This window comes from Giraffa tippelskirchi, chromosome 2, assembly GCF_054371585.1.
Source record: "Giraffa tippelskirchi isolate mGirTip1 chromosome 2, T2T-mGirTip1v1.2.pri, whole genome shotgun sequence".
In the NCBI taxonomy this organism is placed as follows: Eukaryota; Metazoa; Chordata; class Mammalia; order Artiodactyla; family Giraffidae; genus Giraffa; species Giraffa tippelskirchi.
The window spans coordinates 125,233,366-125,256,425 of record NC_137276.1 but is presented as its reverse complement, the minus strand read 5'-3'; the positions used below and the strand labels follow the sequence as shown (position 1 = coordinate 125,256,425).

Sequence of the window (23,060 nt, the reverse complement as noted above, 5' to 3'; positions counted from 1 at the left end):
ACACTACTTGCAGTAGCAACCTTTCACTAGGTACTAAACTTTTTTAATGTAGGATATGTGACAATGTAGGATTCATTGGGTATAATTAGAAAATGTCCAGTAGATATATGTCAAAGGAATGGAATGAATAAATGAATGAATGTCTAAACATTACCTTTAATCTAACAGCCTCATGAGATACAAGTGTGTGAAGCTCTTAGCACAGCATCTAGTGCTTAGTTATGTCGTGTCCAACTCTTTATGACCCCATGGACTGCAGCCCACCAGGCTCCTCTGTCCATGGGGATTCTCCAGGCAAGAACACTGGAGTGGGTTGTGATGCCCTCCTTCATGGGTTCTTCCCAACCCAGGAATCGAACCCAGGTCTCTCACATTGCAGGTGGATTCTTTACGGACTGAGCCACCAGGGCATCTAGCACTTACTAAATGTCCAATTAGTATAAAGGATTATTTTAGTTATTATTAATATCACAATTTTCCTCATTACTTCTTACATACATTCTTATTTATTGCACCCAGCAACTCCCTGAAGTAGATGTTGTCATCATCTCCACGCTGTGGAAACAGGAGTGCAGAGATATTGAGACCTGTTCATGATTATATAGTTAATATTGATACAACCAGAACTTGAACCTATGTCCTTTGATTCCAAATTCCAAATTGCTTTTCAACTATGCTATATGATCACCAAATTACAGTTTTTTTCAACTATACTGTGAGATGCACCAAATTTCAGAAGAAGGAAATCATCAACCTACATTTGTTTCTTCTGGGCAACACTATTTTCATGCTTCTTGAACTCCACAGTTAAATTCTCTAGCAAGATCACCCTTATTTCCTTTCTCTAACTTCCTTTCAGTTTTCTATTATTTCAGTCTCATTCTATGCAATGTGATCAAGTTCTTAGATTTTAAGTCCCTTGGTATAAGGGCATATTGTATCACAGAACTTAAAGGTTCTTGATCAGCTATATCTGGGCTGCCTGCTCTAAGCCCGTTTTGTACATTCTGTTCCAGAAAAGAACTACTCTTGGCCCTAGCATACCTCACCCCCTTTCCCAGAATCTATATTTTATACAACTACTTCCTTCCAGCTTTTAAATTTTGTCTCAACATGAGTCTCTTCCAAGAAGCAAAGAGATATAGAACTTTAAACCCTTCTCTATATCTGCAGATACAGAGAGTAAATTGAGGGTTTTCACATTGTAAATCACTGTACGGAGATGCTTGTGCTTAGAAGTAAAACTAAAATCCCTACATGTCAAGGGTTTTCAATGCTTTCCTGGTTCTCGCTAACAATAACATGTGAAAAAGACTATCACTAAAAGATACATATGTAAAAAGTGACCTCTTTTCCCAAACATTTCAAGCAATACAGAAGAAAGTAAAAAGCTTAGATTCCCTTCCTCAGAGGTAGCCAACCACTATTAGCAATTTAGTGGGTATCAATCCAAAATCATTTCAATGCAATTACAAAATATCTTGTATGTTATAATTGTAAAAATACTGTCTTATACATTATTTTGCTTGATTCTCATGAAAGTTAGGTGTATCTAGGTGTGTGTTATGAGACTTATGAAGGTGGATTTGTCCCAAGTCTCATAGCTGGTTACCAGCTCAGCATAACTTAAATTCTTGACCAAGGGCTCTGAATCACTTGTCAGGTACTGTTCTAAGCATTTTGCATGTGTTAGCTCACTTACTCCTTAGGACAGCCTTCTTAACTAGGGTGATTTTTATGTCCATTTAAAGATGAAGAGATATTCAGAGAGGTTAAGTAACAAGCTCTAGCCACACAGTTAGACTGTATCAGAACTTGTACCAAGAACTTGAACCCAAGAAATCTCCTTGGGTATTAGAACTTGAACCCAGGAAATCTCCTTTTGAGCCTGGAGATGACTATGTTATGTTGCATATTATTTCTGCTATAGTCAATTCCATCTTGAAGTCTGTGTATTTAAGCCTACTAGAGCTGTAGTCAGCATTGTACTCTTACAGCAAATGTCTTAGACCTTATTTATGCTGCTGCACATACCTATTGTTTATATTTTTGTATCCCATTAGACTGTACCTTTGGGTTTCCCAGGTGGCGTGAGTGGTAAAGAACCTATGTGCCAATGCAGGAGACGTAAGAGATGTGAGCTTAATTCCTGGGTCAGAAAGATCCACTGGAAGAGGGCATAGCAACCCACTCCAGTATTCTTGCCTGGAGAATCCCATGAACAGAAGAGGCTGGTGGGATCCCATGGAGTTGCAAAGAGTCTGATGTGACTGAAGAGACTTAGCACACATGCAGACCACATCTTCATGTATTTAAAATACTCTGAATAGCCTTGCTTGGTGTGAGATGTTCAATAGTCGACCTTCTTTCCTCTCCTTTTCCTTCCCCTTTTCTTTTTCTTCTTCTTCTATGACAGAGGTATTCACTTTCCTTCCACTCTTCACTGTGTATCCACTGAAAACAGTGTAAAGTGACAGTGATGTGGGAGATCTGAAAGTCTCCCTGGGGGCTGCCTGGTAAATGTCTCCAGAAAGTGATGATTTAAAAACTTCGAAGTTTAGGGACTTTTGCTTCACAGTCTTGGGACTTATATATGATGCAAAAATAATCCTTTAGAAGACTTTATAAAAACTATATCCACATAAAATTTACTTTAGAGAAAAGTGAAAAAATAAATCAGTGGACATTTTACTGGTGACTGTAATCCAGGAATCCAAAGAGGTTTTAAAACAATAAAAGCAGCAGCAACAACAACTCATCAATCTTTGTAATTTTATGGCCACAGTTAGTGACAAGGAAACTTTTGAGAAGAAAAGAGGCATGGTGTGTAAACACATCAGGTCATAGGAACAGAATGGAGTCAAAGCAGACAGCAAGGTTTTGTGATGCATCACCTGGAGAAAAGGAAATCCAAGGTCAAGTGGAGGGCAAAGATCCATGTTACATTTTCAAACCATATCTGAGTTTTCAATGATGTCAAAGTAAGAAATTTAGCTACTGAGAAGCATTTGAAACTCGCTGCCTGAGATAATTTTGCTTAACAGTTATCACTGGAATTTTGTCTTTTAGGGGAAGGCCATAGCCCACGGAGTGAAAATATTAGTGCCTTCTGATTAATCATCTTAGTCTAGGAAACAATAATCTGACTCAATACCCAGCTTTAGAAAAAATGGTTAGAATTCCTCTGCCCTTGGGTCTTCCCAGGTGGCGCTAGTGGTAAAGAACACTTGGGCCAATGCTGGAGGTGTAAGATATACAGGTTCGATCCCTGGGTCAGGAAGATCCCCTGGAGAGGGGCATGGCAACCCACTCCAGTATTCTTGCCTGGAGAATCCCATGCACAGAGGAGTCTGGCAGGCTACAGTCCATAGGGTCGCAAAGGGTCGGACACGACTGAAGCAACATAACATGCATGCATGCCCTTGGGATAGATGGTATATGAACTAGTGACCACTTGTAGAAGAACTTGAAGAATGATGGGAACCTAAAGGCTCAGTAATTGTCAATTATTTGTAATTAATTGGACTGATCTCTGACAAAACTACTCAACATATTGCTTCTTTTTTCGTGTCTGGTCCATAGTGTGATAGAAGAGTGTAACAGATATGTTTTCTCCCCACGCAAGCTGATAAAAATGTGTTTTATAACCAGACCAGAGATCTGGGTAGTATGAATCATCTTTGCAAATAAGTATCCAAAGTTTTATTGTTTGTTGTTGTCTGGGTAAGGACTGGTATATGTCAAGCCAGTGTTCATGTATGCTCAGTCTTGTCTATCTCTTTGCAACCCCATGGACTACAGCTCGCCAGGCTCCTCTGTCCATGGGATTCCCTCAGCAAGACTACTGGAGTGGGTTTCCGTTTTCTTCTCCAGGGGATCTTCCCAACCCAGGGATCAAACACACATCTCCTGTGTCTCCTGCATTGGGAGGCAGATTCTTTATCACTGAGCCACCCAGGAAGCCTGCAAGTCAGTGTACTCTGTTTTATAAAACTTACCCCTCAAATCACCTTTTTAACTCATCCCTATGCATCCCCTCTAAATCTTATTTACTGCTTTTCAGTAACTCACTACTATCATTGTTATTCCCATTAGGCTCTATCTAGCGGAATTTGCATCATTTAGTAAAGAAAATAAAGTCTGTGTGGCTGTATGTATGTGTTCTGAAAGAGAAATCTGACAAAGAAGTTTCCTTCCTTTTAAAACTATATCAATAATTAGAAATGAAAAAGAAGTTACAATAGACAGTGCAGAAATACAAAGGATCATAAGAGGCTACTATGAGCAACTATATGGTAATAAAGTGGACAATCTGGAAGAAATGGACAAATTTTTATAAAAGTATAACCTTCCAAGACTGAGCCAGGAAGAAATAGAAAATCTGAACAAACCAATCACAAGCACTGAAATCAAAACTGATCAAATATCTTCCAACAAACCAAAGCCCAGAGCCAGAGGGCTTCATGGGTTAATTCTACCAAATGTTTAGAAAAGAGCTAACATCTATCCTGCTCAAACTCTTCCAGAAAACTGCAGGGGAAGAAGAACTCCCAAACTCATTTTACGAGGCCACCATCACCCTGATACCAAAACCAGACAAAGATGCCACAAATAAAGAAAATTACAGGCCAATATCACTGATGAACGTAAATACAAAAATCCTCAACAAAATTCTAGCAAACAGAATCCAACAAAACATTAAAAGGATCATACACCATCATCAAATGGGGTTTATCCAAAGAATGCAAGGATTCTTCAATATACACAAATCAATGTGATACATCACATTAACAAACTGAAAGATAAGCATATGATCATCTCAATAGATACAGAGAAGGCTTCTGACAAAATTCAACATTCATTCATGATAAAAACTCTCCAGGAAATAGGCATAGAAGGAACCTACCTCAACATAATAAAGACTATATACGACAAACCTAGATCAAACATTATTCTCAATGGTGAAAAACTGAAAGCATTTCCTCTAAGATCAGGAACAAAACAAGGGTGCCCACTCTTGCCACTGTTATTCAATATAGTTTTAGAAGTCCTAGCCATGGAATCAGAGAAGAAAAAAAATAAAAGGAATCCAGATTGGAAAAGAAGAAGACTCACTGTTTGCAGATGACACAATACTGTACATAGAAAATCCTAAAGAAGCCATCAGAAAGTTACTAGAACTAATCAATGAATATTGTAAAGTCACAGGATATAAAATTAATACACAGAAATCTCTTGCATTCATACACACTAATAATGAAAAAATCAGAGAAACTAAGGAAACAATCCCATTCACCATTGCAACAGAAAGATTAAAATACCTAGGAATAAACCTACCTAAAGAGACAAAAGACCTGTATGCAAGGAACTATAAGACACTGATGAAAGAAATCAAAGACAACACATGGAGAGATATTCCATGTTCTTGGATTGGAAGAATCAATATTGTAAAAATGATTATATTACCTAAAGCAAAGTACAGATTCAATGCAATCCCTAGCAAACTACCAATGATATTTTTCACAGAACTACAACAAAAAATTTCACAATTTGTATGGAAACACAGAAGACCCTGAAGAGCCAAAGCAATCCTGAGAAAGAAAAACAGAGCTGCAGGAATCAACCTTCCTATCTCCAAACTACAGTCATCAAGACAGTATGATAGTGGCACCAAAACAGAAATACAGACCAATGAAACAAGATAGAAAGCCCAGAGATAAACTTATGCATCTATGGACACCTTATCTTTGACAAACGAGGCAATAATATACAATGGAGAAAAGATACAGTCTCTTCAATGTGTGGTGCTGGGAAAACTGGACAGCTATATGTAAAAGAATGAAATTAGAACATTTATGAATGCCATATACAAAAATAAACTCAAAATGGATTAGAGACTTATGTAAGGCTAGAAACTATAAAGCTCTTAGAGGAAAACATAGGCAGTACACTCTGACATAAATCACAGAAAGATCTTCTTTGGCCTACCTCCTAAAGTAAAAGTTGCTCAGTCATGCCTGACTCTTTGTGATCCTATGGACTATACAGTCCATGGAATTCTCCAGGCCAGAATACTGGAGCGGATAGCCTTTCCCTTCTCCAGGGGATCTTCCCAACCCAGGGATCAAACCCAGGTCTCCTGCATTGCAGGTGGTTTCTTTATGAGCTGAGCCACAAGGGAAGCTGAAGAATACTGGAGTGGGTAGCCTATCCCTTCTCCAGTGGGTCTTCCCCACCCAGGGATCAACCCGGGGGTCTCCTGCATTGCAGGTGGGTTCTTTACCAACTAAGCTATCAGGGAAGCCTGATTTACCTCCTAAAGTAATGGAAATAAAAGAAACATTAAAAAGTGGGACATAATTAAACTTAAAAGTTTTTGTACAGCAAAGGAAACAATAAGCAAGATTAAAAGATAGCTATCAGAATGGGAGAAAATAATCGCAAGTGAAGCAACTGACAAAGGATTAATCTCCAAAATATATAAGCAGCTCATACAGCTCAATATCAGAAAAACAATCCAATCAAAAAATGGGCAGAAGACCTAAACAGACATTTCTCCAAAGAAGATTTACAGATGGTCAATAAATACATAAAAAGATGCTCAACACTGCTCATTATTAGAGAAATGCAACTCAAAAATACAGTGAGATATCACCTCACACCAATCAGAATGGTAATCAACAAAAAACTGCAAACAATAAATCCTGGAGAGGATGTGGGTTATAGAGAACCCTACTGCATTGTTGGTGGGTATATAAACTGATACAGCCACTATGGAGAAGAGTATGGAAAGAATCCATCTGTCAGTGCAGGAGACGCAAGAGATGTGGGTTTGATCTCTGGGTTGGGAAGATACCCTGGAAAAGGAAATGGCAACTGGATCCAGTATTCTTGCCTGGAAAATTCCATGGACAGAGGATCCTGGTGGGCTACAGTCTATCAAATCATAAAGAGTTGGACATGACTGAGCATACACACACACACACACACACACACACACACACACACACACACACACACACACACACAGATTCCTTAACAAATAAAGAGTAAAACTACCATATGACCCAGCAATCCCACTCCTGGGCATATACCTTGAGAAAACCACAATTCAGAAAGACCCATGTACCCCAATGTTCATTGCAGCACTATTTACAATAACTAGGACATGGAAGCAACCTAGATGTCCATTAACAATTGAATGGATAAAGAAGTTGTGGTACATATATACAATGGAATATTACTCAGCTATAAAAAGGCATGGATTTGAGTCAGTTCAACTGAGGGGGATGAACCTAGAGTCTGTCATACAGAGTGAAGTAAGTCAGAAAGAGAAAAACAAATATATATTAATGCATATACATGGAATCTAGAAAAATGATACTGATGAGCATATTTGAAGGGAAGGGATATAAATGCAGATGTAGAGAACAAACTCATGGACACAGTAGGGGAAGGAGAGGGTAGAATAAATTGAGAGAGTAGCATTGACATATATATATACTATCATGTGTAAGATAGGTAACCAGCGGGAAGCTGCTGTATAACACAGGGAGCCCAACCTGGCACTCTGTGACAACCTAGAGTGGTGGAATAAGGTGGAGGGAGGCTCAAAAGGGAGGGGATACATATAAATATAAATATGACTGACTCATGTTGTTGTATTGATTTATAGGATTGTAAAGCAATTATCCTCCAGTTAAAAAAAACTCATATACAATTCTACAAAAAATACCCCAAAACTATAAAACTATACCAAGTCTCTGGGTATTTCTTACTCTAGTAGTTTTCAAAATTTTTTCCCTTAACAAGTAGTATCATCATCATTTGGAAACCTGTTAGAAAGGAAAATACTTGGTTGGACTCCAGGGCTACTGAATCAGAAACTTTGAGGGTAGGCCCAGCAATCAGGTTTAACAGGATTTCCAGGTGAATCTAATGTACAGTTGCTCAAGTCTGAGAACCACTGTCTCCAAGCCATCTCTCCAACTTTCCTAAAATATCACCTCAGCTTGGACATACATCAAAAATACTAACACAGGCTATTTGAAATCCATGAATTTCTTTTTAAATTAAAGATTACACAAATGTTTTTGTTCTCTTCCTGAATCTGGCACTAACTTAGTCATAGTGAATTCTATGTTATTATAATATACACATCGATAATTCATGGATCCCTGACTCATATGCCTTTGGGGACAGCAAGATAGCAGAGGTTAAGAGAGATGGAAAACCAATGTAAGAAAGTAGAAAATATTAACAACTTTGTTAACAAATGGAGGCCTTGCTCCTTCCTGCTCAAGTTCACTAAAATATATATTTAAAAGAATATTGCCTTTAGAACATATCTTTCTATAATCTTTGGTTTACACTGAAGTCAATATAACAAACAAAAAAATCTATTTAAAATCTACTCTGAAGAATTTGTAAATAGTGATTTTCTGATTGCTGTTGAAATTACTTATATTAATATATAATATATACACACATATATATCAGAGTAAATAAAATAAAAATGTATAGTACAGTAAATTTCTTTGCTTTGTGTTAAACTTTGGGAAACCAAAGTAGGGTCTATAAATTTTAAAGACTTGTGCAACTTTAAGATCTTTTTACAATGACTTGATCTTATTTCCTCATCTGATTTCACTTAGCATTAAGAAATATATGCAAGAGCAAATACAAGACAGCTGCAACTTGAAAAGAAATCAAAGTATGGGGAGGCAGAGAAATTAATGGAAGATATACTTTTTTGATCTAAGATCACCACTATACAGGACTCTTGGGCTTTTGGATAAAAAGTTAATATAAGTAAACCAAGTGTTACTAATTTTCTTTCATCTAGTGAAGGTTTAGAAAAGAAAATGACATTTCTGGGTTTTTCCCCCCCTTTCAAGAAATGATATTAACTTTCTTGTTAGCATATATTCCCCTCATCTCCTTCACCTCAATATCTAAAAAATATTCTTTAAGTTAAAATGAGTTTATATTTGTTTTGTTGGACTTCTGGAAACTATACTGTAGTTTTAAATGTAATTTAGACAAAGGGTCTCTTTTTTCTTCCAGATTTACTGAGAAATAATTGACATATGGCGCTGTATGTTTTAGGTATACAGTGTAATGATTTGACTTACACACATCATGAAATAATTAACACAATAAGTTGAGTGAACCTTCATCTCATATAGATACAAAATTAAAGAAATACAGATTTTTGAACAAAGAACTCTCCTCTGAAGAGCTGGGTACAAAGCTTCTAAATGTGGGACCCAAAGAGCAAGTGAAACCAGATGAAGCACAAAAGAAAGAAAAGTGCGCTTAGGAAAACCAGAAACTAGTGAAAAGTTTACTCAGGCAAAGCATTGGAGGAGAGACCTCCACAAAGACAGGAGTGAAGGAAGACTTTAAGAGTAAAAACTGGAAAGTTTGGGGGCGGTGGGGGAGGAGCAGCCAAGAAGGCAGAGTATTAAGAACCTGAGCTCACTTCCTCTCACAAGCATAGCAAAAATTACAACTATGTGCAGAACAGCCATCTGTGAAAAAGACTGGGAGAAGGAACCACAACAAGATGGGTACGAGGGGCAGAGATGTGATATAATCAAACCTCATAACCTCCAGGTGGGCAACCCACAAACTGGAGAATAATTATAGCAGAGGTTGTCCCACAGGAGTGGCAGTTCTGTCTCCACATCAGGCTCCCCAGCCCACGGGTATGGCACAGTGAGGATGAGCACCCAGAGCATTTCACGTTAAAGGTCAATAGGCTTAATCGCAGGAGCCCTCAGGACTGGGAGGAATAGAGACTTCATCTTTAAAGGGTGCACACAAAATCTCATGTACACCAGGACTCTGGGCAAGAGCAGTAATTTGATAGGAGCCTGGGCCAGACCAAACTGCTGGTCCTAGAGATTCTATTGGAGACACTGGTGTGTCTGAGGCTCACACTGGGAACATAGACACTGGTGGCAGATATGTTTGTGAACATTCAGTTCCATGAACATTCCTGGCAGCTGCCATGTTGGCTTATTAGAGCCAAGATTGGACACACCCATTCCTCAGACCAAACAACTGAGTGGGGATACAATCCCATCTGTCAGCAGAGAGTCTGCCTAAAGACTTCTTGAGCCCAAAGCTGCCTAGATATGGTCCTGCCCACCAGAGGGGTCGAGACTTGGCTCTACCCATCAGTAGGCAGGTGCCAGCCCTTCTAGCCAGAAGACCTGCACAGGCCTCTAAACCAGCCTCACCCACCAGAGCGTAGACACCAGAAGCAAGAAAACTATGATCCTGCAGCCTACAGAATGATACTGCCAACAATAAATCAGACCATACCCTGGGACAAGCTGGGCCGTGGCCCTTTCCATTAGCAAGCCAATGCAAACTTTGGCACATATTGACCACAAACTCAACCATATCAAGAACTGGCCCCCCTCCATCAATGATCTAAAACAAGCCCTGGGATCTCTGGGGCCTGCAGTCAGACTCTAGAAACAAGATTTGCCTGCCAACCATCAGGCACTCACCCCAGAATCTGTCTTTACCTGTTTACCTGACAGTTGGTGGGCCTTGACTCCACCCATCAGTAGGCCAGCACTAGCTCCAGGGAACCCTAGGGCTCTACAAATATCCATCTCATGACCAAGTCCTGCTAAAGAGCAGTCAGCAGCATCTGCACAAGGCAGGGCCTGACGACCCACCAAATTAGAAGCCAATCAAGCCTACCAGACAGCTCACCTAGTTAGTCTATGATACCAAGAGGACACACGCAGCCCTCTTAGGGGGAAAACCTAGAGCCTATAGCTTGGGTGATGAGAAGGTAGAACACTGCTTGGATGCAAAGGACATTTCCTACAGAAGGCCACTTCTCCAAAATCAAGAAATATAACTAACCTGCAAAATACATAAAAATGCACATAGCAATTTAAACAAAATGAGGCAGCAGAGGAATATGTTCCAGATGAAGGAACAAGATAAAACCCCAGAAGAAAGGACTTCCCTTGTGGTTCAGTGGCTAAGACTGTACTCCCAGTGCAGGGGGCCTGGGTTTGATCCCTGATCAGGGAACTAGATCCCATATGCCACAACTAAGAGTTTACATGCTGCAACTAAGGAATCTGCATGCTGAAATGAAGATAAAAGATTCTGCCGCCTGCAACTAAGAGCCAGTGCAACCAAATAAATAAATATTAAAAACAAAAAAACACAAGAAGAACTAAGTGACCTAGAGATAGGCAACCTACCTGAGAAAGAGTTCAGAGTAATGATCATAAAGATGATCAAAGAATTTAGAAGGAGGATGGATGCATCAAGAGAGAAATTAGTTTTTTAACAGAGTAAGAAAATATAAGAACCACCAGAGAAGAAAAATACATAAATGAAAAAAATACACTAGAAGAAATCTAGAATGCATTAAATGATATAGAAGGAAAAAATGAGTCAGCTGGAAAAGAGTAGTGTAAATCACTGCCACTGAACAGAAAAAAAAAAAATAGAGTGAAAAGAAATAAGGACAGTTTAAGAGATCTCTGGGACAACATCAAGCACCTTAATATTTGCATTTAAGGAGTCCCAAAAGGAGAAGAGAGAGAGAAAAGTCCTGAGAAAATATTAGAAGAGATAATAGTCTTCCTAAGTGATCAATATAAGTCTGAATTTGGCAATAGGAATTCATGATCTGAGCCACAGTTAGCTCCCAGTCTTGTTTTTGCTGACTCGATAGAGCTTCTCCATCTCTGGTTGCAAAGAATATAATCAATCTGATTTCGGTGTTGACCATCTGGTGATGCCCATGTGTAGAGTCTTCTCTTGTGTTGTTGGAAGAGGGTGTTTGCTATGACCAGTGTGTTCTCTTGGCAAAACTGTTAGCCTTTGACCTGCTTCATTCTGTACTCCAAGGCCAAATTTGCCTGTTACCCCACGTATTTCTTGACTTCCTACTTTTGCCTTCCAGTCTCCTATAATGAAAAGGACATCTTTTTTGGGTACTATTTCTAGAAGGTCTTGTAGGTCTTCATAGAACTGTTCAACTTCAGCTTTTTCAGCATTACTGGTTGGGACATAGACTTGCATTACTGTGATATTGAATAGTTTGCCTTGGAAATGAACAGAGTTCATTCTGTCATTTTTGAGATTGCACCCAAGTACTGCATTTCAGACTTGTTTGTTGACTATGAGGGCTACTGCATTTCTTCTAAGGGATTCTTGCTCACAGTAGTAGATATAATGGTCATCTGAATTAAATTCACCCATTCCAGTCCATTTTAGTTCACTGATTCCTAAAATGTCCATGTTCATTCTTGCCATCTCCTATTTGACCACTTCCAACTTATGTTGATTCATGGATGTAACATTCAAGGTTCCTGTGCAACATTGTTCTTTACAGCATCGGACTTTACTTCCATCACCAGTCACATCCACAACTTGGTGTTGTTTTTGCTTTGGCTCCTTCTTTTCATTCTTTCTGGAGTTATTTCTCCACTGTTCTCCATTGGCATATTGGGCATCTACTGACCTGGGGAGTTCATCTTTCAGTGTCCTATCTTTTTGCCTTTTCATACTGTTCATGGGGTTCTCAAGGCAAGAATACTGAAGTGGTTTTCCATTCCCTTCTCCAGTAGACCACGTTTTGTCAGAACTTTCCACCATGACCTGTCCATCTTGGGTGGCTCTACACAGAATGGCTCATGGTTTCATTGAGTTAGATAAGGCTGTGGTCCATGTTATCAGATTGGTTAGTTTTCTGTGACTGTGATTTTCATTCTGTTTGCCCTCTGATGGATAAGGATAAGAGGCTTATGGAAGCTTGCTGATGGGAGAGACTGACTGAAAGGGACACTGGGTCTTGTTCTGATTGGTGGGGGGGGGGACATGCTCAGTAAATCTTTAATCCAACTTTATGTTGTTGGGCGGGGCTGCGTTCCCTGTTGTTTGACCTGAGACCAAACTATGATGGAGGTAATGAAGATAATGGCGACCTCTTTCAAAAGGTCCCATGCATGAACTGCTGCACTGAGTGGACCTGACCCTGCAGCAAGCCACCGCCAACCCGCATCTCTGCAGGAGACTCCTGGACACTTATGGGAAAGTCTTGGTCAGTCTCTTGTGTGGTCACTGCTCCTTTCTCCTGGGTCCTGGTGTGCACAAGGTTTTGTTTGTGCCCTCCAAGAGTCTGTTTTCCAGTCCTGTGTAAATTCTGGCAGCTCTATGGTGGGGTTAATGGTGACCTCCTCCAAGAGGGCTTATGCCATACCCAGGTCTGCTGCACCCAGAGCCCCTTCCCCTGCAGCAGGCCACTGCTGACCTGTACCTCCACAGGAGACACTCAAACCCTCAAAGGCTGGTCTGGCTCAGTCTCTGGGGAGATTCCCAGGTGTGCAGAAGGTTTTGTTTGAACCCTCTGAGTGTCCCTGGTGGGTATGGGTTTGATTCTAAACACGATTTTGCCCCTCCTATCATCTTGCTGGGGCTTCTCCTTTGCCCTTGCACATGGGGTATATTTATTTGGTGGGATCCAACATTCTCCTGTTGATGCTTGTTCAGCAGCAAGCTGTAATCTTGGAGTTCTTGCAGGAGAAGATGAGTCCATGTCCTTCTACTCCACCATCAATAAATGCATTTATTTATCAAAAGTTAAATACCTTACACTTATACAGTGGAAGTGACAAATAGATTTAAGGGATTAGATCAGATTTGATAGATAGAGTGCCTGAAGAACTATGGATGGAGCTTTCTGACATTGTATGGGAGACAGTGATCAAGACCAAACCCAAGGGGAAAAAATGCAAAAAGGCAAGATGGTTGTTTGAGCATGCCTTACAGATAGTTGAGAAAATAAGAGAGGCTAAATGCAAAGGAGAAAAGGAAAGATATACCCATTTGAATGCAGAGTTCCAAGGAATAGCAAAGAGAGATAAGAAAGCCTTCCTCAGGAATCAATGCAACTAATAATAAAGGGAATAATAAAAGAAAACAATAGAATGGGAAAGACTAGAGATCTTTTCAAGAAAATTAGAGATACCAAGGGAACATTTCATGCAAAGATGGGCTCAATAAAGGACAGAAATGGTATGGACCTAACAGAAGCAGAAGATATTAAGAAGAGGTGGCAAGAATACACAAAAGAACTATACAAAAAAAGATCTTTCTGACCCAGATAACCACGATGGTGTGATCACTTACCTAGAGCCAGACATCCTGGAATGTGAAGTCAAGTGGGCCTTAGAAAGCCTCACTAAGAACAAAGGTAGTGGAGGTGATGGAATTCCAGTTGAGCTATTTCAAATCCTGAAAGATGATGCTGTGAAAGTGCTGCACTCAATATGCCAGCAAATTTGGAAAACTCAGCAGTGGCCACAGGACTGGAAAAGGTCAGTTTTCATTCCAATCCCAAAGAAAGGCAATGCCAAAGAATGTTCAAACTATTGCACAATTGCACTCATCTCACATGCTAACAAAGCAATGCTCAAAATCCTCGAAGCCAGGCTTCAACAGTACATGAACCATGAACTTCCAGATGTTCAAGCTGGATTTAGAAAAGGCAGAGGAACCAGAGATCAAATTGCCAACATCCATTGGATCATCGATCAAGAGAATTCCAGAGAAACATCTACTTCTGCCTTATTGACTACACCAAAGCTTTTAACTATGTGGACCACAACAAACTGTGGAAAATTCTTCAAGAGATGGGACTATCAGTTATCTGCCTCCTGAGAAATCTGTATGTGGGTCAAGAAGTAACAGTTAGAACTGGACATGGAACAACAGACCAGCTCCAAATTGGGAAAGTAGTATGTCAAGGCTGTATATTGTCATCCTGCTTATTTAACTTATATGCAGAGTACATCATGAGAAACGCTGGGCTGGATGAAGCACAAGCTGGAGTCAAGACAGCCAGGAGAAATATCAATAACCTTAGATATACAGATGGGACCACCCTTATGGCAGAAAACAAAGAAGAACTAAAGAGCCTCTTGATGAAAATGAAAATGGAGAGTGAAAAAGTTGGCTTAAAACTCAACATTTATAAAACTAAGATCATGGCATCTGGTCCCGTCACTTCATGGCAAATAAGATGGGGAAACAATGGAAACAGTGAAAGACTTTATTTTCTTGGGCTCTGAAATCACTGCAGATGGTGACTGCAGCCATGAAATTAAAAGACACTTGCTCCCTGGAAGACAAGTTATGTCCAACCTAGACAGCATATTAAGAAGCAGAGACATTACTTTGCCAACAAAGGTCTGTCTAGTCAAAGCTATTGTTTTTTCAGTAGTCATGTATCGATGTGAGAGTTGGACTATAAAGAAAGCTGAGCACTGAAGAATTGATGCTTTTGGACTGTGGTGTTGGAGAAGACTCTTGAGAGTCCCTTGGACTTCAGGGAGATCAAACCAGTCAATCCTAAAGGAAATCAGTCCTGAATATTCATTGGCAGGACTGATGCTGAAGCTGAAGCCCCAATACTTTGACCACCTGATGCAAAGAACTGACTCACTGGAAAAAAAACCCTGATGCTGGGAAATATTGAAGGCAGGAGGAAAAGGGGATGACAGAGGATGAGATGGTTGGCTGGTATCACTGACTTGATGGACATGAGTTTGAGTAACCTCCAGGAGTTGGTGATGGACAGGGAGGCCTGGTGTGCTGCAGTCCATATGGTCACAAAGAGTCAGACACGACTGAGCAACTGAACTGAAAACGGAATACCACTTTCTTGGAAAGATGGTTTTATGATGGATGCACAATTTTAAAGTGGATACCAGTAGGAAGAATATTGGGTATTGGCTACTAAAAATGTAAGGATACCATCTTAAAATGGCAACTCAAATGAAATATCTTCTTGATCTCAAGAGAAATTGGTACTTCTATAAACTGCTTCTAGAAGAAACGGGAATGAAAATATCACCAAAATTGTATTCATGATTTACCCAGATAGCTAAACTCTGGTTCTACTGTGATTTATCGTAATCCGTTAGTATCAAAAAGCATGAGTTAGTACAGAAAAGCCTGACTTGACCTGATCTTAGAGTCATGTATCATCTCGCCGTTTTTTTTTTGTTTTTTTTTTTTTACACTTTTTGGCTTGCAAGCAGTCTTGGAAGAACTAAAATATAGGGCAGCCAGTTACTCAACTTACCAGACCTACAAAGAAATCAGAGTTGATTTTAACTATTCTATGAGACAAATAGAGAAAAACCACCCTTCAAAGAAACCTCTTTTCAAATTACTTCAAGTTCTAGAAATGTTCTGAAACTTACAACTATAGAGGTTTTAGTCCTCCTTAACAATCTTATTACCCTCCAAATCTCATAGAGCCAATTATGTATATAGAAACATACTCAAAGCAGTATTAAGGGCAAGCTTACAACAAATAACCCTTTCCACCTCAGTCTAAAAATATCCATTCAAGGGTAGGGATGGGCAAAGTCAAAAGAAGTGCTAGTTACCAAATGTGTCATAACATTGGTTCATTGATTGGAGGTATAAATGTAATTTCCTCTTAAATTGAATTGCATAAGTTGCAGTTTAGCAGTATTAGACTATGATAATCACATGAGTATTTTGGTACTTTTCAATTTAATTTAGCATTTATTTCAAGAGGAGCACTCTACAGGGAATCAACATGAATAGGTTGGTGACACTTGGGCAGAATATTGACTAGATTGGCATTTAAAACTCCTAAAACTCCTAAGTCAAGTATTAGTGCTGGGTACATTTAAGCCCAAGGGGATGTCAGTACTTTCCAGGCATTTGTGAGTTTGGTGTGTGTGTATGTGTGTGTGTGAAGTATGCTCATCTCAAGGGAACTCAGTTGACATTAACACTGGCTGGTTATGCATGATTCTACTAGAAATCATTCTGACATGAGGGATGAAATGAGTAGTGTTACTGTACCTAACAGAGTTCTGCAGCATTTGGCAGCAGTGAATGCTACCTCTCCATGTCTGTTTCCTTGAGCCAGAAAATCACAGAAACACTTAAGAATATAAGAATTTCTATATCATCTGACAGCATTATATTCTCACTTCACAGAGGTGAAATGACAAGGCCACAGGAATTGCTGAGTAGGTTTTAAAATAGAATGAAGCTTTTATAAATCTCTAGTATGAGGCATTAAGCTCCTTGTTGTTTAATTCAGAGATAAGGATATAGCTCAAGCTAAATATGCTCTCAACAATACATTAAAGGTCTGCAGACATAGCTCTGTTGTTTGAACTACTTTGCCTTATAACACAAAATACCTATCAGTTTTGAAGACAATTCTCTTCAAATCAGTTGGTACATGTGTGATGCTATGGCTATCTGCCTTTGAAAAAGTGAACCAACGCTGCATTAGTTGGCAAGTGTGTAAAAAAAATACAGAGGCCCCCTTTGGTTCTAGCCATGCAGCAGATCTGTGTAGGCATAACCTTGGAATTTCAATGTTACTTTAATGACCTGACTGAGTGAAAAATTGTGTGGGGTTTTATTTAATAATCCATTTTTATGTGTTGCCCAGATTTCTAGCCTGAATTAAGCAGGTTAAAAAATGAGACAGCAAATCGATAGAATTATGGACGCAAATGAAGTTTTCATGCAGAATTTTCATGATTTAGTTTCATAGGATCTTAATAATTGTTGCATGTCCAAAAGGGCTCTGCGGTCAAGTGAGTTTAGAAAAGTTGAGTTTAATAAAGCTGAATAGATTTCTTTACAGTAAGATTACTTGGAATTTTTATGTGATAATGCACATTTTGAATCTCAAATGATTATATATGTATACATATGTATATATCTCTTACAACATTTTTTTTAAAATAGTCTCGATAAAGTTGGGCTCCTCAGGTCTGGCATCTAGTTGAGAGTCACGAATTGGCTGTGTGATCTTATCTGAATCACTTAGCCTCTCTTGACCGTATTTTCTTCCTCTAGTAAAATTAAGAGAATGAACTACATGACATTTCAGGCTTTTGCAACTCAAACTAAGTCTCTGTTTTGTGGAAGTATATTATATGATGAATTTATCTAAACCCTTCCTTTAACTGTGAATCAGCATTTTAAAATAATAAATGCTTACTGAGTTTACTTCTACCACTTGACTCAAAACAATTCATACATTTTAGCTGGTATTCCCTAGCTGATATTTCCAGGATTTGGGGTAAGTTTGTTAAAACCAAGAAGCTCTCTTCTGAATTCAAACACCTGAAATCCGTTGGGCCTTTCCTTTGTCATCTTGCAGTCAATTTTCTTTGGCTTCCTAAACCACTCAATATCACACCCAGTGGCACTGCCCAAAATAGATTAGAATCCTTGGTAAGTCTCTCCAAATCATTTGCTTTTCCAGGGTATCTGGTTCTAGGTCACAGAGTTAACAAGGTCATTCCCTTTGAGACCCAAGGACAAGACAGTGTCTGGATCCATGTAGGGAAAGGATGTGGTCCTCTCAGTGTGGGCCATCAACTCAGTGGCTCATATTACAACATGAGGGCACCTGCTTAGACACCATAGCATTACTTCCTAGGGTTAAGGTTTTATTGTCATTCTAGCAGTGCAGCTCACAAGATGGTATTCTTTTTGTATATTTTACACTTTTGCTTAACTATCTCCTGGGACATAATTATCTTTGTGGTTTTTTGTTTTTTTTTTAGTTGAAGGAAATAATCAATCAAGATGAAATAGATGGGTATTTTCCTGCCAACATCAACTGATGTAAACTATCTTAGTTGAGAGAGAAATTAGCCACAAAACAATGTTTTAGTTTATTTATAGAAATTGCCTCAAAAATAAGTTTCACAAGAATCTCACACCGAGAACCTCAACTTTTTCTAAGAAGGAAAAATAGGCAAGACTTGAAAAAGATTCCTCATAATATTGTATGTCTGGTGAAACTTTAACATTAAAAAAAAATAGTGTGAATAAGCAATAGTATTGATGCTCCTCTTTTGGAAAAACATATATTTATAATCTGGAAAGAGCCAATTTGTGGTAGACTAAGGAGCATGGCTGTTCAGCAGATGTCTGTGCTATTGCTCCAAATATTCTGCTTCCTTCTAAGTGGGAGCCAAGAATATAGTCTTATTTATGCCTTCTGGTTCCTTCTTTTCAATATTCACCCCCACTCATCTCCTTTCCCAAGAAAACAGCAGTGCATATAATCAAGAGCAAATATTTCTTCTTTTGCTCTTTGTTGGATCAACTCATGATAATTAGAAAAGAATTACAACTTGTATCAAACAAAAAGGAAAATTATGTTAATAAAAATTTTTCTTCTGCAATGCACTCAAGGCTGATGAAATTGTCTGGGCCAATCTGTGGGGCAATCAGGACTTTTTAGCCTTCTCAGAATAGCCTACATATGTTCCCCTTTGTCCCAGAACAATATCTTAATCTGCTGGCATGCTGGTCTGTTGTTTCATTAGGGAGGCATGCTTGGCTTTTCAAAGGATTGCATGCAACAGAGTCCCTTCCTGGGAGTAACTGACCCCCAAGAATGTCCTGGAAACAGGCAGCTTGTGGCCTCATTTGAGTAATGTGGCACTTTTTGGAACCAATCCATTATTCTTTGCCCCTATATAATGTTGAGCCACTTAGAGTTGGCTTCCTTGTTTACTCTTCTCAATTACTCTTCTTTGGTTTGTGCCAAGAGCAGTTATCTTAGGTCTTCATGTGCATTTATAAATGGAATAAGATGGAAGGTGGACAAGTCACTAGAGACCTTAGAGGCAGGGCTAACTTGTGGCAAAATTGTGAAGTAGTTGCATGGGGAAAGAGGAGGAGGAAAGATTTTCCAATTCCTTTCTAGAATTGCCTCCTACCACTTCCTCCAAATTTGAAGATGCGTGCACACACGAGCACTCTTTATTCCTGCTCTATTTCTCTGAGGCCTCTCCTGAATCCCCTTTATATCCTCTGCTGATAATCAATCCTTTCTAAAAACTTCATTTTTTTTTCCTCCAAGATACCCACTGATAACAAAAAGTATGCTGTCTCTCTCTCTCTTATTATTTGCATCTTACAGCACTGAAGACCAAAAGCCTTAATAACTCCACAGAATCAAAGGGAAAAAATGTTACAGTAGAATTATTTAGTGCAGGAGTTAGTTCTTTGTATTAAGAGATACAGATTTGATGAGACTAAGAATTACTATTAAATCATTGCATGTCAAAGCCACAATCATACAAATTTATGGCAATACATTTTTTTCTAAAATTGTCTTCTATCAATACTATAATTTGATTTGGAAATAGCAGGCAGGTAATTAAATACTGACCTAAATGAAAATTTCCACTCTCCTCTAATATTACATACATGTAAATGCTTTTTGACTTGAGACCTCCCTTTGTTACACCAGGTAGCCTTCAAAATAAGCATCTTATTTTGCAAGCATTTAGGTAAGAGAGTTTTGAAAAGTTCCCAATTAGTGGTATTGATAGACTTGTTATGACTTTTTAGGCTTTTAACTGTCTTGCAAGACTTAATTATGGCTCACATCTTTGGTTTGCTTGCAAAGTATGCTTCAGATCAGTTCAGTCACTCAGTTGTGACCGACACTTTGCAACCCCATGGACTGCAGCACACCAGGCTTTGTTATACATTACCAACTCCCAGAGCTTAGTCAAACTCATGTCCATCAAGTTGGTGATGCCAGCCAACCATTTCATCCTCTGTCGTCCCCTTCTCCTCCTGCCTTCGATCTTTCCCAGCATCAGGGTCTTCTTCAACGAGTCAGTTCTTCTCATCAAGTGGCCAAAGTATTGGAGCTTCAGCTTCAGCATCAGTCCTTCCAATGAATATTTAGGATTGATTTCCTTTAGGATTGATTGGTTTGATCTCTTTGCAGTCCAAGGGACTCTCAAGAGTCTTCTCCAACACCACAGTTCAAAAGCATCAATTCTTCAGCACTCAGCTTTCTTTATAGTCCAACTCTCACATCCGTACATGACTACTGGAAAAACCATAGCTTTGACCAGATGGACCTTTGTTATTGAAGTATGCTTGTTAAAAGTTTTTATGTTACATCTGCTGACCAAATTAGCTGGTTTCATTATCCCAAACATGTTAATACAGGTTCACCCAGCAAGAGGGGAGCCAGCATTCCCCAGTGGCATCCCTCTGCCATTGCTGTGTGCCATTTGAAGGGGACAGGCCGTGCCTGTGGTCATCACATAATCAGCATTTCTCCTTTGGCTGGAGCCCAAAGAACACTGTGCCTCTCTCCATGGATGGGCTCGAAAGGGTTCAGGGTGAGGTGAATGCAAGAACAAGGGATTAGGGTGACTTTCACAGATGATGGGCTAAAAATGCGATCTAGAAAGACAAGGGCTACAACGTGATATAATGGAGCCTGAACAGTTGCCTAGTAGAGAACTTTGTGTATTACATTCCTGAATGGAGAACAGGGCTGCTATTTCCTGAAACCATAAGAAAGTCATTTTAAGATAAGTTAAAGAAGTAGAATGAGACGTCATCTCCAGTCTAATTACTGATGATTCTCTCTGCCTTATGATAGCTTCTGAAAAGATGTTATAGCCATTCCTTTTAGGAGTTAATCATCTTAAATTGGAATTAGAGAGCATGTGAGCAATTTACAAGTGTGTGGCATAAGAAAAGAATTTAGACACCGACATTTAAGACACCATACAGGTTCCAGATAGGAATGTTATTTTTCTAGCTGAGAATCATGGCCTTTTGGCAAGCAAAGTCTGTGCTCATAAGATGATAAAATGATCTCAGTGGGAAAAAAAAGAAAAAAAAATCCCAGCGCATATTCAGTTGCCTTCCCAGGTGACATGAACAGCTGTTGCAAAATCCCAGACCTCAGTCCCTGCCAGCCCTCAGGCTGCTGAGCGCAGAAAACAAAACCATGACTCATGGTGAACATTCACTGCCCCTGAGGTGGATACAGTCACTTACACATACTCAACTTCAGGAAATTGGACTCAGTTACCTAGCTATCCATATCCTAGAGAGGAGGCCACCCCAGCCTGTCTTTGACAGAATGCAAAGACATTTGGGGAGCCCATCTCCTTTTTTCCCAACACTGAAGAAAGGAGTCTGTGTCCCTTAAGAGGGCATGATCCTTCAAATTCCATATATATGCATTAGTATACTGTATTGGTGTTTTTCTTTCTGGCTTACTTCACTCTGTATAATGGGCTCCAGTTTCATCCATCTCAATAGAACTGATTCAAATGTATTCTTTTTAATGGCTGAGTAATATTCCATTGTGTATATGTACCACAGCTTCCTTATCCATTCGTCTGCTCATGGACATCTAGGTTGCTTCCATGTCCTGGCTATTGTAAACAGTGAGGTGGGAGGGGGGTTCAGGATGGGGAACACATGTGCACCCATGGCTGATTCATGTCAATGTATGGCAAAAACCACTACAATATCGTAAAGTAATTAGCCCCCAACTAAAGTAAATAAATTTATTTAAAAAAAAAAAAAGAGGGCATGATCCACAATAACCTGGTTTAACCTCTTATTTCTTCTTTGCCTGATTTGCCTGGGACTCTGTGTTTGGGGAAGATGAATGTTTTGAGTTTGATTTTTTTTCCTTGAAAGTAAGTCAGGTTATCTTGGGACTCTTTATGATCTCAGCAGTTATGCGGCAGCCTTCACAATCCTATGACCATGATCAGAAAAGTGGGTCCACTCCAGCTCTATAATTGTGATTTGGAACTTAGGTGGATAAGGTTCAATTTCTGGATCGGACTGTTAAGACTAGTATCCTGAAAGTTTTTTTCTCATTTTGCATTTTATGAAATGATGGATGTTCACTAAACTTACTGTGGTAATCATTTAATGATTAAGTGAATGCTATAAAACATTAAATTTATAAAGTGCTGTATGTCAATTTTATCTCAATAAAACTGAAAGAAAAAGATAATCGGAGTACATAATTATAAAAAAAAAGATTAGTATCCTGAAAATTTTAGAAACTTGGAAAGGTCAACATTAAATATTGAAAAATGACCCAAACAATTCAACCTAGAACTGGAGATATACATTCAAATACTTCCCAGACCCAGGCAGGTACCGTGGACAAAAGAGGCAGGCCACGAACCCGGTGTGTGGTA

General features: G+C 39.2%; 1 long non-coding RNA gene across 1 annotated transcript; it reads right to left on the bottom strand.

The window, feature by feature from the left end:
• Positions 1-487: 487 nt before the first annotated feature.
• LOC145538486 (uncharacterized) lies at positions 488-21,098 on the bottom strand. Its single transcript, XR_014076892.1, has 2 exons — positions 20,577-21,098; positions 488-2,894 (listed from the first exon to the last, which is right to left on the bottom strand). It is a non-coding gene; the product is annotated as an uncharacterized LOC145538486 (long non-coding RNA).
• Positions 21,099-23,060: the final 1,962 nt, after the last annotated feature.